The sequence below is a fragment of the Ursus maritimus genome, unplaced genomic scaffold (genome assembly GCF_017311325.1).
Source record: "Ursus maritimus isolate PB19 unplaced genomic scaffold, ASM1731132v1 scaffold_15, whole genome shotgun sequence".
Taxonomy (NCBI): Eukaryota; Metazoa; Chordata; class Mammalia; order Carnivora; family Ursidae; genus Ursus; species Ursus maritimus.
The window spans coordinates 24,652,526-24,669,347 of NW_024423897.1; the positions used below are offsets into that span (position 1 = coordinate 24,652,526).

General features: G+C 43.4%; 1 long non-coding RNA gene across 1 annotated transcript; it reads right to left on the reverse strand.

Annotated features, from left to right (window-relative positions):
* Window positions 1–9,355: 9,355 nt before the first annotated feature.
* On the reverse strand, window positions 9,356–16,501 carry LOC121102761. The gene is made up of 2 exons (XR_005834859.1): window positions 14,437–16,501; window positions 9,356–9,750 (listed from the first exon to the last, which is right to left on the reverse strand). It is a non-coding gene; the product is annotated as an uncharacterized LOC121102761 (long non-coding RNA).
* Window positions 16,502–16,822: the final 321 nt, after the last annotated feature.

Here is a 16,822-nt window from a genome sequence, read left to right on the forward strand (position 1 = left end):
TTGGCTCCGGACGGGAGAGCGGGACGCCATCAGGTAGGTAACGCCCACACCCGGTCCCAGTGCCAGCTTGAATTTGCAGAGCATCAGAGTCCAATGGACTTCCTAAAGAAGCACTTGTTTTTATTAGAAATGCACTTCCTTCCCAGAATAACACCAGATGGATCTGGAAATTCCCCTATTAAATTAATTTAGCAAATACTGTTTTCCATCCCAAACCATCCAAACAAATTAAAAGGTAACAGAATGGGGAAAATGTTTGCAACATGATTAATCTGGTGAATTAATGATCTTTGGGAAAAAGAAGACCCAAGATTAGATCCCAGATCTGCCATTCTCTAGCTACGCAACCTTAGACAAGTCACTTAACCTCTCTACGCCTTAGTTTTTGCATCTGCAAACTAGGTGGAATTATACCTCCTAGGTTTGGTATGAGGGTTAAAAGAGAGAAAACATGTAAAGCTCCTAGAAGAGTGCCTAGCTCTTTAAGTGTTTCCTTAATGTTAGCTTTTACTATTATTTTATTTTATTTTATTTTAAAGATTTTTATTTATTTATTTGACAGAGACAGACAGCCAGGGAGAGAGAACACAAGCAGGGGGAGTGGGAGAGGAAGAAGCAGGCTTCCAGCAGAGGAGACTGATGTGGGGCTCGATCCCGGAACGCCGGGAATCATGCCCTGAGCCAAAGGCAGACGCTTAACAACTGCGCCACCCAGGCGCCCCAGCTTTTACTATTTTTTTAAAGAATTCTTCAAAATCATAAGAAAAACATGAATAGTCTGATGGAAAAAAATGAACAAACGATAATCTAAACCATTTAGGAAAAAGGAATAAACAGGAATCAAAACATCTGTGAACGGAAGTTTGGCCTCACTGGTATTCAAAGAAATGCAAAATGAAACAATTTGGTTTTGTTTTTATTTCCCCCCATCAAATTGGCCCAGATTAAAAATATCTCGTTATAGTAAAACCCCATCATCATGCTGTCAGTGGGTCCAAAAAAATCTAACTGTGTAAAGTACCAGGGTCATATGATTATGAGGATGACGGAAAGACCCCCATGATTCTGCCGCAGAGGTCCAGCCCCCAACCGTCATCACGGCAGGATTCTACCCAATCTACTCTTGGGGAAGAGGCAGCTCCTTGCCAGCTGAAGACAGGAAAATGGGGACAATTGTTCTGCAGGGCAGTTCGAATTGTGTGTCAATGGCCTTCAAAAGTTTCTTAACTCAGGACAAGTGACTCTACAGCCCGCAGTTCGTACTTAAGGAGATCAAAATTCACACCAAGATTCATGATTCAGGATTTTAAACCTAGTATTATTTAACAGTAAAAAATTCAAAATAACGAGGATGCCTGCATGGCTCAGTCGGTTAAGCCTTTGGCTCAGGTCATGATCAGGTCCTTGGATCGAGTCCCGCATGGGGCTCCTTGCTCAGCCGGGAGCCTGCTTCTCCCTCCCTGTGCTCCCCCTGCTTGTGCTCTCTCTCTGACAAATAAATAAATAAGATCTTAAAAAACAAATTCAAAATAACCTAAATGTCTAAAAGTAAGACCTCATTTAGATGAAGAATAGCATACTTCTTAAAGTCTATACAAGTGTTTAAAACTGATGACTGATGTTCTTAATGAGTATTTAGTGGCATGGGTAAATGTCAAGACGCAAAATCAGGATACCCTATATACATAGATATGCATATCTATGCATATATTAATACAAAAATAAAGTTGCAGTGTGTGCTCGTGTCTGTGTTTGTAGTGGGATTATTGGGATTTTTATACTCTTCCTTATACTTTTTTTCTTCTTTTCCAAGTTTTCTCTAACAAATTATATTACTTCTATCAACTGGAATCATTAAAGTCATGGTGGATCAATCTTAGGCACCACATGTGAGCACAATATGTGTTCAGTGCTTCTGCAAGGCACTGGGGTGGGTGCTCAGTAAAGAGGCTATCGCTTCATTAGTGAGAACCCCATTTCTCGAGGGGCACTAATTTTTTCCCCATTCAATGTCAGTAATGTCAGCAGGACTTCTCTTCTTCTCTCTGAGGCTACTGTTTTTCCAACACCTCGCCCCATCACTTCCTGCATACGGGCCTTTCGAGAAGAGAACTTCTGAGCCACATTTCCTCTCTGTGAGATGATGAGGATAATAACGATTTCACCCTGGTGACGAGGTTCATGCAAGGAAATTCAGGAGGCTCTTGGCAGACGGTCGGGCCCGCGGGAGATGTTCGATAAGTGCCCATTTCTTCTCTAATGGTATTTCTCACGGCGGCCTCTTGGGCGATTAAACACATATCATATGGTCTGTCGCCGCAGAACATTTTTGAAACTTCGTTCTTGAACATCTTTTGGTTTGTTTATGGCGGCAGTGACCTGGGGGATTAGCACCGAGAGCTGTTTTACCTCCTCGGGGCGGAAGAGTTTTTCCAATCTGTTTACTACAAGGCACACTGAGAAATGTGTCGGGCTTTCTGATCTGCTCACGTCTATATGTGTGTAACTAAAACAAAAGCTCTATGAAATAATACTTTTCTTTTACTGCAATGTGATACATTCAGTGACCTTCTCTTTTATTATCCCCTATTTCTTGTTTTAAAAGTACTAATCGCAGCCCACTAAGTTGATCTCAGTGCCCATACGTGGGTGACCAACTACACTTTGAACTCCACGTTGCCAAACGTAAGAGCCACTCGAACCATGGTAAGTGCATAGATTCCTGGGCCTTAACCTCAGAGAGCTGGCAGGGGGACAGGGCATCTGCATTTTCCCAAATTCACCAAGAGATCCTGATGCATCTCTGGGGAGGATCTCACTCTGAGGAACTCTGTTCTAGAACCTCGGTGTACGGTAGGCTCTGTGAATCTAGAAATGACGGTTCTTTCTCCCATGTCAACCACGATGTAAGCTCAGCCTTCCGTGAACATGCACCAGATAGGGCAGCAGGATTTGGCAGGCGGGGGGCGGGGGGTTGGCTGACTTCTGCCCTTTCTGTTGGCACCTGAGTGATGAAGGCATTTGGCTTTTGTACCTTCGCATGGACCACGATGGTATTTTGGTGTCGAAAGGCAAGGCATGGGGCACCCATTCTGCTGGTGCCAATGATGGCAGGTGTGGCAAATCCGGCACCTGCAGCCCGCGGGACAGCTTCCCGGTCAGGGTGGCTCCTCGTGGTGTCATTGGCAGCAGTGGCGTGTGATTTGGGAGGCAGCGTTTTCCCAATCTTAGCAAAAGTAGATTCGCGCTCCCTCGGAAGCCTTATTCCGGGGGATGGTCTTAGGAATCACTCTTGAAAGCACAACCTAAACTTTGTTCAACTTCCACTTCATACACCCAGTACTGAATGACTTGCTTGAGTTAATTGGAGAGGATTTTGTCCTCTTGCAACTGAGCCTGAAAGGGTAGCTTAGCTACACAGCGAAATCAATCCAACCACATTATAAACGCAGCTTTTTTTTTTTTTTTTTTTTTTTTTTTTTTTTTTTACTCACACTGGTATCAGCTGCATGACTTCTTCACCAGACTTGGTAGCCATCAAATAAAATAAACCTAAAAAATCTGTCCTCAAAAGACAAATATTTCTTACCACCAAAGGTTGCTACAGACAAAGATCTTTTAACAATGTCAGCACTCTTGGAACAACTGCATTGCCTCCAAAGGTGATCCTGTTTAAAAAACAAAAACGAAAAGACCACATGCATTAGGATATAGGATTTCTGGCCCAGTCTGTTAGGAAGTCAGTGCTCCCCCATCTGGTAACAATAGGAGGCAATGGAAGTAGACAGAGAGAAGACAGAGTATCTGTTTTCTTTCTTTCTTTTTTTTTAAAGATTTTATTTATTTATTTGAGAGCAAGAGTGCTAGCAAGAGCAGGGAGGGAGGAAGGGCAGAGGGAGAGGGAGAAGCAGGCTCCCCACTGAGCAGGGAGCCCTACTTGGGGCTTGATCCCAGGACCCCAGAATCATGACCTGAGCCGAACGACTGAGGCACCCAGGCGCCCCCAGAGTATCTGCTTTCAAGGAGCGCACAGTCAGCCAGCGCAACCAAGTATGAGGCTCGCTGTGATACGCGCTCTAAAGGCCTATGCACAGCAGCAGTTACTTGCACTCCCCACGATGCCCCGGCGTGGCGTGCTCATAGGGCCTGAATCCACAGCCTCACTCCTACAAACTGACATTTAATGTGAACACTAACTATCTGTGTGTCCTCGGTCGTAATTACCTCACGAGCGTCCCAAGGGCCAAGGGCTTTTAGGGAGTTAGCAAGCTGAGATCAGTAGGTTTATACCAGAGAAATGTGTTTAATGGGGAGTTCAAGTATATGATAATAATATTAAATCAATCCTATTTCTAAAAATAACAAAAAAAATCAAATAAACGCCTATAGTTAAAACACCAGTGCTGATTAACATAATTTTTAACTGCGGATTTATGAGGTTGATGGTGGCAAGCATGCCCGCTCTATTTTTGTTTTGGGAATTAAATTCTGGAAAAAAGGGAACTCAGTCCAAAGGCAAGTTGGTAGCCTGGTACTACAAAAGCATTGAAAAGCAGAAAAATGCCTTAATTGGCAAATGTTTTGATAAGAGAGGCCATAAGAAAACAAGAGCTTTGGCTATTCCAATTTACAGGTTGCTTGAGCTCAGCGGGCCGAGGGTGGGGGGCGATGCGGGGAGGGGAGGCAGCCAGACAGATCTATAGGACTTGCTCAAAGTCAGTGCAAAGTTGTGAAAAGTGAAGCTAGGATGTGACGCTCAGTTCATCAAACTCTAAAATCTCTATTTCCTACCATAATGCGTTGCATCGTTGAGCGGGCGGGAATCTCGCAGAATGATACATCTTATTAGGGAAACAGTGCTCTAGCAAAGGATTCAGTGCTAATCCAGTACTGATAACACTTACCTTTTAACTAATAGGTGTGACCCTAAAGCCTTCTCTATATCCTTGTAACACTTGTCTCTTATTATGGTCAAAGAGAGATTCACAAATATTCTATTTTCTCCAAATCCCTGGGAATGGGTCACATCTTCCCTCTAAAGTAGAGCAGAAGATCAGGAATGAAATGTCACAGACGCCGGAGTTCTGGGTTTGTTCACGAAACAACGCACATGGCAGTGGGGAGCGTGAGGGCCCTTGAGCTTTATATTCTGTATCCCTGAGGCAAGGAAAAGGGCTGTGCGGTTAAAACGATTAAGTCATAGTCTGTCTATCCTTTCGTGGTCAACTGAAAAGAAAAAGAAGAAAGTGTGGTAACTTTTGCATTTTCAGAAAGGAAGCCTGGAGAACGTTCCGATCACGCTGTTCTCCACTCTCGGTGTGTATGTTTCTAACCAGGTTTTCACCTACTGAGTCATCCCTTCATTCATTTGTCCATTCCTTCAGTAAACTTTTCTTTAAAAAAAAAAAAAAAGATTTTATTTAAGTGTGTGTGTTTGAAAGAGAGAGCGAGAGCACACATCTGGGGGAGAAGCAGACTCCCCGCTGAGCAGGAACCCCCCCCCCCCCATGCAGGGCTCCATCCCAGGACCCTGAGCTCATGATCCAAGCAGAAGGCAGATGCTTAAACCGACTGAGCCACCCAGGCTCCCCTCAGTAAACTCTTCCTGACTGCCTATTGTGGACCCGGCAATGTGCTGGCAGTGGAGGAAACGAGGAATAAGATACATTTCTCACTCAAATCAAATAGAAATCATCACTACCCACAATCAACACATATTGTGTAGGAGGCGCTGGGACTGGCCCTTCACGGACGTATCACGAGGCGTGGCATGGCAGGTCCTCGTCCTTCGAGGGTTCTTTCTCCCCGAGGAGACAGCCATGCACTTAGAAGGCTAAGTAACATTATGCAATGCTAAGTGCCAGTGGAGTGGTATGAAGGTAAGTGCGACCAGCATTCCAGACACGGGGAGATCACGCTTGGTCTGAGCAGGTGGGGAAGCTGTAACAGTGGCATGATTGTGGTCAAAGCTAATAATAACTCTGCTATAAACCACAGCATTGCAAGGACGTCGGGGTAATTTCTTTGAGAGAATGAAATCTTTTTGGTTTGAATTGACCTCATGGAAATAAATCTGGCACTTGAAGAGTCTCAGGTTTCCTTTATGTCATAAGGGTTCATTTGTGGGTGACTAGTTCCCGAAAACAGGAACTTGTCTGCCTGGGTTGGAGTCATCGTGAACGGGAGAGATGAAAGGTCATGATGCTTTCGAACATTATTCAATATTAATTGTGTTTGGCACTTTTTAAATAAGGAAAATTACCCTAAACTGGATGGTTTAGATTACATTATTCTCTGTGAGAGGCTTTTCTCATGGAATTCTTAGGTGCTAGCTCTATAATTATAAGGAGGACCTGAATTTTCGCCTCATCACTGACCGTAACTTTCCTTCTGTAGTGGAAAAAAAATACTTATTCTTAAAATTTTCTCATCCCCAAAGCTATCAGCTATAGCTATTAGCTATCAAAAGGTAATTCACACCCCATAAATTAAAAAGAATATACAGATGAAAATGTCATTGCTGATGTGGGCATTTCCCTAGCTTTATTTTAAAAGGTTTAGGTCTCATAGCCTGTTAGTTTCAGAGAAATTACAATAATTCAATACAAAATCTTATATTTATGTGGTTACATTCTAGATGAAAAATTAGATCCATGATGAACGAAGGTTTTAAATTTCATTGAAGTCCTTAGGACCATGTAGAGGTAATGTATGACTCTAATTGACTCAACTTCAACTAAAAAAAAAGCTTATAAGTTTGAGATACTGAATGACATGCCTCCCAATCTCTCTTGCATTCTCATAAAGAATACAGCAGGATTTGGCCATAGATAAGAAGAACCAGAGGTTTCTTCCCTTCCAATAAGAACAGCTAAAACAAAACAAACAAAAACCAACTGAGTGAAATTAATTGTTGACTTTATTTTAATTAAAATATCTAGGATCTAATTAGTTAATGAGGGCTTAAACTGTAAGACTCTAGAAGGTAAAATCCCCAGAAGATAAACTGAGCACATGAACCTAGTTTGACCCGAACAGCAATTATCAACCCGAAGAAACATTCAAAACTGAGGTGCTGTTTTGGTGAAAAAGAAGCAAAAAGAAGTCAGAGCCTGGAGCCCACCCATGGTGGGGAGCCCATTTCCTCCCCAAATATATTACAATGGGATCCAAAGGCCTATACCTTAAGGCAACTCGAAAGTCAAAAGTAAACCAGCCCCTGTGTACATTTGCAGCCCAGGTTTGTATCACCTGGATGGTCCCAGGAACCACAAGTGTTGAATTTGGACTAAGCAGGTCCCTTACGTGTAATGTTCCAGGAATAGATTTAAAAAAAAAAAAAAAATTCCCTAGAGAAAAGTTCCATTGTCCCAGACATCAGTCATTCCTAAATTATTTTTCAAGTACAACGACCAACACACAGTCAAATACGATCAGTTACATAAACAAGGTAACCTGAATGAGAACAAGCAGAAGTAACAGACAATAGAAGTAGAGCACAAAGATTCCAAATATTAGACTTATAAAATGCATACACTACAAAATACCCGTGTTTCTTTTTTTTAAGATTTTATTTATTTATTTGAGAGAGAGCAAAAGAGCGAGACGGGGGTGGGGGGCGAGGGAGAGAGAGAAGAAGACTCCCCACTGAGAAGAGAGCCTGATTCAAGGCTGGATCCCAGGACCCACCAGATCATGACCTGAGCCAAAGGCAGATGCTTAACCGACTGAGCCCCCAGGCGCCCCAATACCTGTGTTTCTTACATTTAGAAAAAATAAACAGATCTCCAGAGAATGAGAAACTACCAAAAGGCCAATAGTACTGCCAAATTTTTTGTAAAAACAAACAAACAAACAAATAAAACGCCTTCAAACCCCTCCACATGCTGGCAGCGCCGTACTTTCCTTCAGAGTGAGAAGTGCACAATGTCTCCACTTAAGAGCCTGAAGAATCCAAGAAAAAAGTGCCAGGACAAGACCCATGAAAGATGAGGACCTCCTTGCCTCTGCTTGGGCCTCTGCTTGGGCCTCTATTTGGGCCTCTACTTGAGTCCTAAATTGTCCTCTAGGAATAGCTTATCTACTCCCGCTGCTGCCCTTTTTTTAAGTGTATTTGGATAAGAATATTTTTACTTTTTTGATCACAGTTCAGGTAAACCAAGAATTTCCACTTGCAGTGCTTAATCAGCAATAGATTGTTCTTTGTAAAGAAATATCTTGCCAAATGTGAAGGGAAAAAAACTTATCTGGCTGAGTGCATTCTTCTTCCTGTATTTGCTGCAAAAATGAGAAACAAAAAATCCTACCAGCTTTCATAGCAACAACTGTTTACCTTAACTCCTTCACTTCCATGTCACTCGAAGGTGTGGACACTGTGAAGCACCTCTCAGATCTCTCTTCAAGAACAAAAGACCTAATCCTACAGGGAGTGTTTCAGGCAAACTGCCTTTGGCTGTCTGCCCCTGTGGGGATTGCCTCAGTTGAAGAGAGCCCCCCACCCCAAAGGCCTCATCTCCTTCCTGGGAAGCCCATATCCAATGACTAATCAACAGAGTTATAGAGTATGGTCCCTCCTCTCCTGCAGTGGGGGCCCCACTGAACATGATCCCATCTTCAGAATTCACTACAGGGATGACTGTGTCTTCCACTGAGATATCCAATCCAGCATCGAATTCAACTGCTCCCTGTGCCCGATCCTGTTTTCCTCTATTTTCTTCTACAGGTGTCAATCTGAAGAGCATTCCTTTAGAAAGCTCCTACACACTAATCTCTGTGTTCAAGTCTGCTATCCAGGGAACCCCGCCTGTGACATTGAATGCTCATTGATTTGAATCTTGCACCTTATTGGGGTTCAAACATGTCTTCTTCAGAGGTGCTCTAATTGTAAGAATTTTATATAAGCTACAGGAAATATCCTCTATTCTTTCTGCCAATCTGGACAATGTTTAGGAAATTTCTTGGAAATCACTCTGCAAGAAGCATCATGATTTAGTATGTGTCCTACCAAACTCATTTCTCAGTTCTTCTCATATTTGACAGTGACTTCTAAGCCATCCATCACTTCAAACACTTAACTTCTCTTTTGGGGGGGCAGGTGAGAACATTTAAGTTGTGTTTTCTGAGCAAATTTCAATTATACAATAGAGTTTTATCAACTTTAGTCGCCATGTTATACATTAGATTCTCAGACCTTATTCATATTATGACTGAAGGCCTCTTCCCTCTTGTCAGGCCTATAGCATTTTGAGGTTAATATTGATGCAGCCTGGGTGGGTCCAAGAACCCAGAGTGGGGGTCCTACAGGAGGGTCCTTGGCTTTAAGAAGGATGGAAATCAAACTCAAGCTGAGAGGAAGTAAGAACAAACAGACAGAGTTTATTGAAGACAAACAGTGAGTGTAGATATGGACAGAGGGTCAGGGAGACTCAGAAAAGAAAGAAGAGTGAGTCTCATCTTTGCCTGGGGCCTGGGGTTTTTATTGAGGAGGGTGGTCTGGTGCACGTGTCTTCTCAGTAATCCAGGAAAAAGATGAGTATTTAGGTGTTCTCCATAAGTCACTTATGCCCTGGAGCGAGGGGTCTTGAGGAGTCAGGGGTCTTGGAAAATGTTCCTGATGACCCTGCCCAGTCACTCTTTAGATGGTCTCTACTGTGTTGAAAGATTCCAAAGAAATCATTAAGTCCTTGACCTTCACAAGGAGGACATACGTTGTCTGTTCTGTAAGGTGTCTGTAAGGCAGGTGTGTAGGTCCTAGCAAAAACAAAAACAAGAAAAGGACTGAAAAAAGCAGTTTTTCATGGGGTCCCTTTTATTTCCCTGTCTCAGCATCACAAGAGATACATCATCAGTGGCCGTCATTCTTAACACAACCCATTTGCACTTGCCCTTCCAGATCGATCTAAATACAATTTCTTGGCATTAGGTTCTTTTTCAGCTTGGCAAATGAGTTTTATTTTTGTGACACATATGAGATCCAGGGACATCTATTTTTAACAAGAAAAATAGACACATTAAAAACAAACAAAGCTGGGATACTTTTTGGGTTTGGGTGTGGAGAGAGGAGCACTGGGAAAGTTTAACTGACTGGTGTATTTTACTGGCTTCAATGAAATGTAGGTGTTTAGAGTTAAGAGTTACTTTGATGGATTTATTTCCCTTTAAATGCTTGAATGGATTTGGAGAAGGGTGGGGTTAAGGAGACCCGGGAACTAGGAGGTTAAAGGCTTCGGGTGAAGACAACCAACAATGAAAAGCAGTTAATCCTGCATTAAAACTGAATAGGATTCTGAAAGTTCCCCTGAAAATTGGTTACTTGGAACCCAGAGTCCTGGGAGAAGAGACTTGCCCCAGGCTGCCAATCAAAGGAAGAAGAAACGCCCAGGAAGGCTTAGCACTTCCCTGCAGCAGATGTGAGGGACGAGAGTCAATTAGGGTTTTAAATGATCGAAGTGGTTAATGCACTCTCTCGACAGACCCCAAAATAGCAACACTGTTTCCTCAAATTCAGGCACAGAGGCTGTTTGCAGAGCAATTGTCAGTGGGTTCTATATTGTGGATGGTTGGTCCCCTCCCTACACAGCACCTCCAGTGGCGCTAGGTCCTCACTCCAGACCTGGGTGGGGACTGGGCCACAGAGCTTGAGACGTGCAGCACTTAGCCTTTCACTGTTGGGTTTCTCTTTCGTGAGAGGGCAAGGAAAACAAGAGAAGGGGCCAGCAGAGGTACAAAGGAACTCCTCTGAGGGGACAGTCTGACCCAGATGTCTGTAATCCCAAGAGGGCTTTGGCCGATACACTGTACAGAAGAGAATTGGGCTGATGAGCTGAAAATTCGTTTCTATTTTGACTTTGTCTCAGAATATCAAAACATTTCTCTTGATGTAAGATAGGGTTGGGAAGACTTTCCATCAGGCAATATTTGTAAACTGCTTAATTTCCTTGTATTCGGAGATGAAAGAAATCTTCATTACCTTGACAGCTATCATTTGAAATGCTCTTGGGACCCCAGGGGCTTGGGTGCTTGATGGCCATAAAACTTCAAAGAAGAGAGTACAACTGGCTTGCCTTGAGATTCCCTTTTTGCTTCTGAGATGAAGGAAGATAAGAAGACAAGGGAAGAAAGGGAAGGGGAAGGGAACAGGAACACAGAGCGAAATGGTGAGATGACAACAGGGTGAAAATGCCCAGTCATGGGCCGCACTAAAGAAGATGTGGTCCATATATATGATGGAATATTATTCAGCCATCAGAAAGGATGACTACCCACCATTTGCATCGACATGGATGGAACTGGAGGGGATTATGCTAAGTGAAATAAGTCAAGCAGAGAAAGACAATTATCATATAGTTTCACTCATATGTGGAACATAAGGAATAGCACAGAGGACCACAGGGGAAGGGAGGGAAAACTGAATGGGACGAAATCAGAGAGGGAGACAAACCATGAGAGACTCTGGACTCTGAGAAACAAAGTGAAGGATACAGAGGGGAAGGGGGTGGTGGGATGGGGTAACCCGGTGATCCGTATTAAGGAGGACACGTGTTGTGATGAGCACTGGGTGTTATATGCAACTAATGAATCATTGAACACTACATCAAAAACTAATGATGTACTATATGTCAGCTAACTGAATATAATAATAAAATTTTTTAAAATATACATTTATGTTTAAAAAAAGAAAAAGAGGACTGGGGCTGCTTCCCACCAGAAGTTCCTTGCCTTGCTGCAACATGACTCCATTTCTGCTCCAAGATCATCAATCAAGACTTTTCAGTTCCTATCTCCTTTTTAATGGAACTCAGAAAAGGGGCAGTTGCTTCATGGCAAGGTATAGGACTGAACCAACAGGTAGAGGAAGAACTGGGCTCACAGGATTTCAGGGGATTCTTAGGGGACTCTAGGCTTCCACTAGCTCTGGATTCAGGACAGTAGGGTTGAGTTCAGCTGAAGTAGATTCTCCAGGAGGCAGGGGCCTACTAGACAACTTCCGGGTCATATAGATGAAAGAAAATAAAATACCATTTGGTAAAACCGACAGTAGGACCCAGACTACAAAAGAACACTCTCTTCCTCTTTCAATATATTTCGTTTTGCAGCACCATCAGTGCTGGGCCCTGCATCGGACAAGGATATTGACCCTCCTCTCAAGCAAGGCAGGCCTGTGAATAAATGGATACCTCACAAGAAGATCATTACTCTAACAGTCTGAGGCCAAGGCAGTGTTCCTGAGTGGAAAGGAGGAACTTTGAGGATTGCAGGTCATGCCTCTATCAGGGGTGAAGAAATCACTGCAGTGTCGTCTGCCTAGAGACTGCCTCCTTGAGGGGTCAAGTCTCCTTAGAATAGGGTTTGCTAAGACCTTCTGTTTAGAAATTTCCTTTCTACAGGGCTGCTGCTTTCTGAGTGTTTCCTTCAGAGATTTTATGCCCTGTGAAAATTTTTCTGTGATTTCCATGGAAGTGAATTCTTACGAAAAATATTAATAAAGAAAGATGTCGTGTGACTCTTTGGTTGCTACGTGGAGGGGAAAACAAAGAAAATATTGCATAGAAAGTGATTGCAAATGGCCCCTTAGCCACAGGTGTGGGACTTCTAGAGGAATCAGAAGAGGATTTCTTCCCAGTCAGGTGGGTCCACAGTGCTGGTCAGGCCATGGGACCCAGATCATCTCATCATCAAGGGAAATTCTGAGTTAGAGAACTCAGGCATTTTTAGATTTTTTTCCTTTCTATTCTTCTAATATCTCTGCCATGCATATTTTTGCTTTAGAAGATGTTCGACATGATTTTTGTAATGGCTTATTGTGTGCGATAGGAATTAGTGTCAAGAGTACCAGATTTGAAACTTAACTTTTTTTTTTTACTGACTAGTTGTATGAACTCAAGCAAACCACCACTTTGTGAAAGTCAATGTCTTCATCTATAAAATGCGCTGCTGATAACATCAAACATTTTAAAAAGTCTTCCTCGGGCTCAACCCAAAATGCTGTGCAATTGGCAGTCTTTAAATCAAGCCTCTCAGAAGCTTGGGAGAGTAGTTTTAGCATCTTACTTAGACTTATAACCCTCCTCATTGCTTACACTTACGACAATTCTAACTTTTCAACCCTTTTCTCTATTGTGTGCACCTTATTCCACGCGCAGGTCTGTTGTCTCACTTATTCTTACCACCACACCATGAATTTGGCACTATCATCACCCCATTTTACAACTGGGAACACGGAGGCTTGAAGTTAAGATTACCGGCTCGGAGCCCGCACAGCCTCATCCAGAGCCCATACCTTGGAGCCTCCCAGGAAAAAGAGCCACTCACTTTGGTCCCAGGGCTCCCACTGAAGCTCTCCTCCCTGCCTCCTCCTGGCAGAGATCTGGTGCCCTCTGGCTTGGAAAGACTGGTGAGAGGTGCTCAGTGCCATCCTCCCACTTATATTTGCTGTGACCGGGATCTCTAGTTTCCAAAATCTCTGAGTGCTGTCATGTCAGGCTCTCGGGTGGATACACTCCCTGCAGGACCTGGAGCTTCCTCCAGTGTTTGGAAAGTTTTGCGTGATGAATGGTATCATTGGTCTTTCTGGGCTTGGTGCGAGAGCTCCTTGTGTTTATACGACAAGGGATGATGAGCTGCCTGGCTCCTCGCCAGCTGGCAGGCCCCAGCAGCCACTTCTCATACCTAATTGGAGCCTGTAACAACACAGCCCAGGCTCTCCAAGCCCAGTCATTGCCACTCACTGCCAAAGGATGAAAAACCCTCTGACCTGCCTCCTGATTGTTTTCAAATTAAAAGGTACTTTGGGGACAACTGAAATTCCCCCAAGTGCTTGTCTGAACGATTCTGGCAGCTTTTCCCTAAGTGCTCTGGCTCCCAGTGCAACCACCCAGCCTCAGACTTTCCACCCAGTGCAAGCCCACACCCTGCCCACTTTCTGAGCTCATGCTATGAGCACTGTGCCAGCTCTTGGCCTCCTAGGGGCCCCTTCCCGCCCCGCAGAGTTCATACCTTTGCCCCAGGTTGACTACTAGAAAGAGAGAGCCAGGTGAAGTTTCCTAGAATGTGCTTTGGGCTTTGAGGAGAGCCCTTCCCAGAGTCCCCAGTGGACACCTATGAGGACTGGGAATGACGTGCTTTGGGCGTTATTTCTAGGCCTCTCTGCCAGGGAGCAGCCTTGCTGATCGAGAGATGTCGCCTTCCGAGAACCCTTAGCGGTTTCCTCCCTGCTTGCAAGGATCATATCCATAGACAGAGCTGAGAGCAGCACCAGGGAGTAACAGATCCAACCTCAAACGAGGCTTATGGATATGAGTGAGTGGCCTGGTGTTTAACAATGAGTTCGTGGCAGAACTGGGAGTAGGGTCTGGGCCTCATGTGGCCCAAGCTGTGCTCTGTCACCACGCTTCTCTTCCATGCCTCTCCCTGTGTTCCACCTACTGTTCTCCTTACCTTTTTCTCAAGGGCGTTCCAACAGACCAGATGACAGCTGGAATGGAGACCTCCTCCTGCCTGAGTGTGGGGTTCACACACTGTTGTCACTTTCATAGCGTGGTCAAGAGCTCCTGAAGAAGCCAAAACCCAGTCCCAGTTGAGGGATTCCAGAATCTGGGAAGTGGGAAAGTTAAGGGAAAGGAGGTCCTTACCAGCTATTACATTCATCCCAGGACTCAGACTCTTGCTTTTCCCATGCAAAGACCCATAAGAGACACAGCACAAAGAGGAAGAGAGAAAACACCTACACCAGCCTCAGGGAAACTTGATTTAGAAATAAAGTGTGTGTGTGTGTGTGTGTGTGTGTGTGTGTGTGTGTTTTTAACACCACTATAGTTGGATTCTGACTCATTTTATAATATGGGTATTCATTCAATACTTTTAAGGTTTAAAAACAAATGAGAGACACTTCTGGTTCTGGTCTGGCATGTAGAGCTTAGAAGTTGTTGTTCCATCCTAAAAGCAAGTAAAAAGTTAAACATACTGAAAATCGACAACTAACTCTTTTAGATCTGTTGAAAAAGTGAGGTCACAGAGCAAACCACTGCTCCCCAAATTGAAGAAAGGCAGAAAGGCAGTTAACAGAGAATGTCAACTACTGGAGCAGAAGCCCATGAGTAGAAACATCTGTGGGAGGAAACCCGGGCTGTCGTTGATGATTACCGGAAGCTAGCAGTGGACAAGTCTGAGAGCTAAACACTCCAGGGGGATCCAGCTACTGGGGGGCCCCCCAAGCTTTTGTGAGTTTTACCTCTGGGAGTTCTACAAGGTTCTCACAGTGATGTTGGGGCAAAATCCCCTCATGCTTCCAGCAGGAGTAGGAAAGAGGCACCATTTTGAAATACTTCAGAACATACTGTTCTTCTAACGAGACATGCCCCATGAGAAACTATTTAACCAGAGCCTAACTTGCCAGGGTTTTGTCAGGGCCTAGTCTACCTGCCGGAAGGAAAATACCCAATGCCAGGCATAGGACCACAGAACGCTCCCCCCCCCACACACACACACCTTACCAGGACGTGATGAAAGGCCTGCTTACCACAGTTCCTCTTATCCAGTACATCATGTTCGCCTGTCAACAAAAAGTTACAAGACATACTAAAAGGCCGAAAACACAGTTCGAAGAGAAAACAAGCAATAGAAACAGTGTCAGAAATGGCAAGGATGTTAGAATTATTCAGACCAGGAATTTTTTCAAACTATGATTAATAGGCTAAGGGCTTTTATGGATAAAGTAGACAACATGTAAGAACAGAAAGATAATGTAAGAAGAGATGCGTAGAGTCTAAGAAAAAAACCAAAAGAAATGCTAGAGATCAAAAACACTGAAACAGAGATGAAGCACCCCCTAGAGGGTCTTGTCAGTAGCCTGGAGTTGACTGAGGGAAGGAATTTTAAGGCAATAAAAACTTCCAAAACTGAAAAACAAAGAGAAAAATATTGGAAAGAAAGAAAGAGAAAGAAAGAAAGAAAGAAAGAAAGAAAGAAAGAAAGAAAGAAAGAAAGAAAGAAAGAAAAAGGAGAGGAAAAGGAAGAGGAGGGGAGGGAAGGGAAGGAAATCTGGAACCAAATATTCCAAGACCATGGGACAACTAGAAAAGGTCTAACACAGACATTACGGGAATACCACATGAAGAAGAAAGAGGGAAAAAAAAAAGAGGAAAAATATTTGAAGCAATAATGACTGAGAAATTACCTCCAAATTAATATTGGACACCAAACCACAGACCCAGGGAGCTCAGAGAACACCACTCAGGATAAATGGCAAAAACAGAGAAACAAAAACAAAAACCTATCCTTAGGCATATCATAATTAAATATCAGAAAATCAAAGAGAGAGAAAAAAAATCTTGCAAAGAAGCCAGAGGGAAAGAATATCTTACCTATGAGCAAAAAAAATAAGAATTACATCTGACTTATCAGAAACCATACAAGCAAGAAAGTAGAATGAAATATTTAAAGTGTTTTGAGGAAAAAAAAAACCCCACCAACCTAGAATTCTGCACCCTACAAAGTCATCCTTCAAAAGTAAAGGAGAAATAAAAACTTTCTCACGCAAATAGAAATTGAGGGAATTTTTTGCCAATAGAGCTGGCTCGCAAAAAATGTTAAAAGAAGTTCTTTTAAGAGAGGAAACTGATAGAGGTCAGAAACTCAGATCTACATAAAGCAAAGAGGGCACTGGAGTAGAAATGACCTAATGTACAGCTCCAGTGTAGAATATGGACGGCGGGGGGAGGGAGGGGAGTTGCACACATGTGGGGACGGCGGTACTGGAAACTCTGGAAATTCTGCTCAGTTTTGCTGTGGACCTAAAAAGGCTGTAAAAAAATAAAGTGTATTG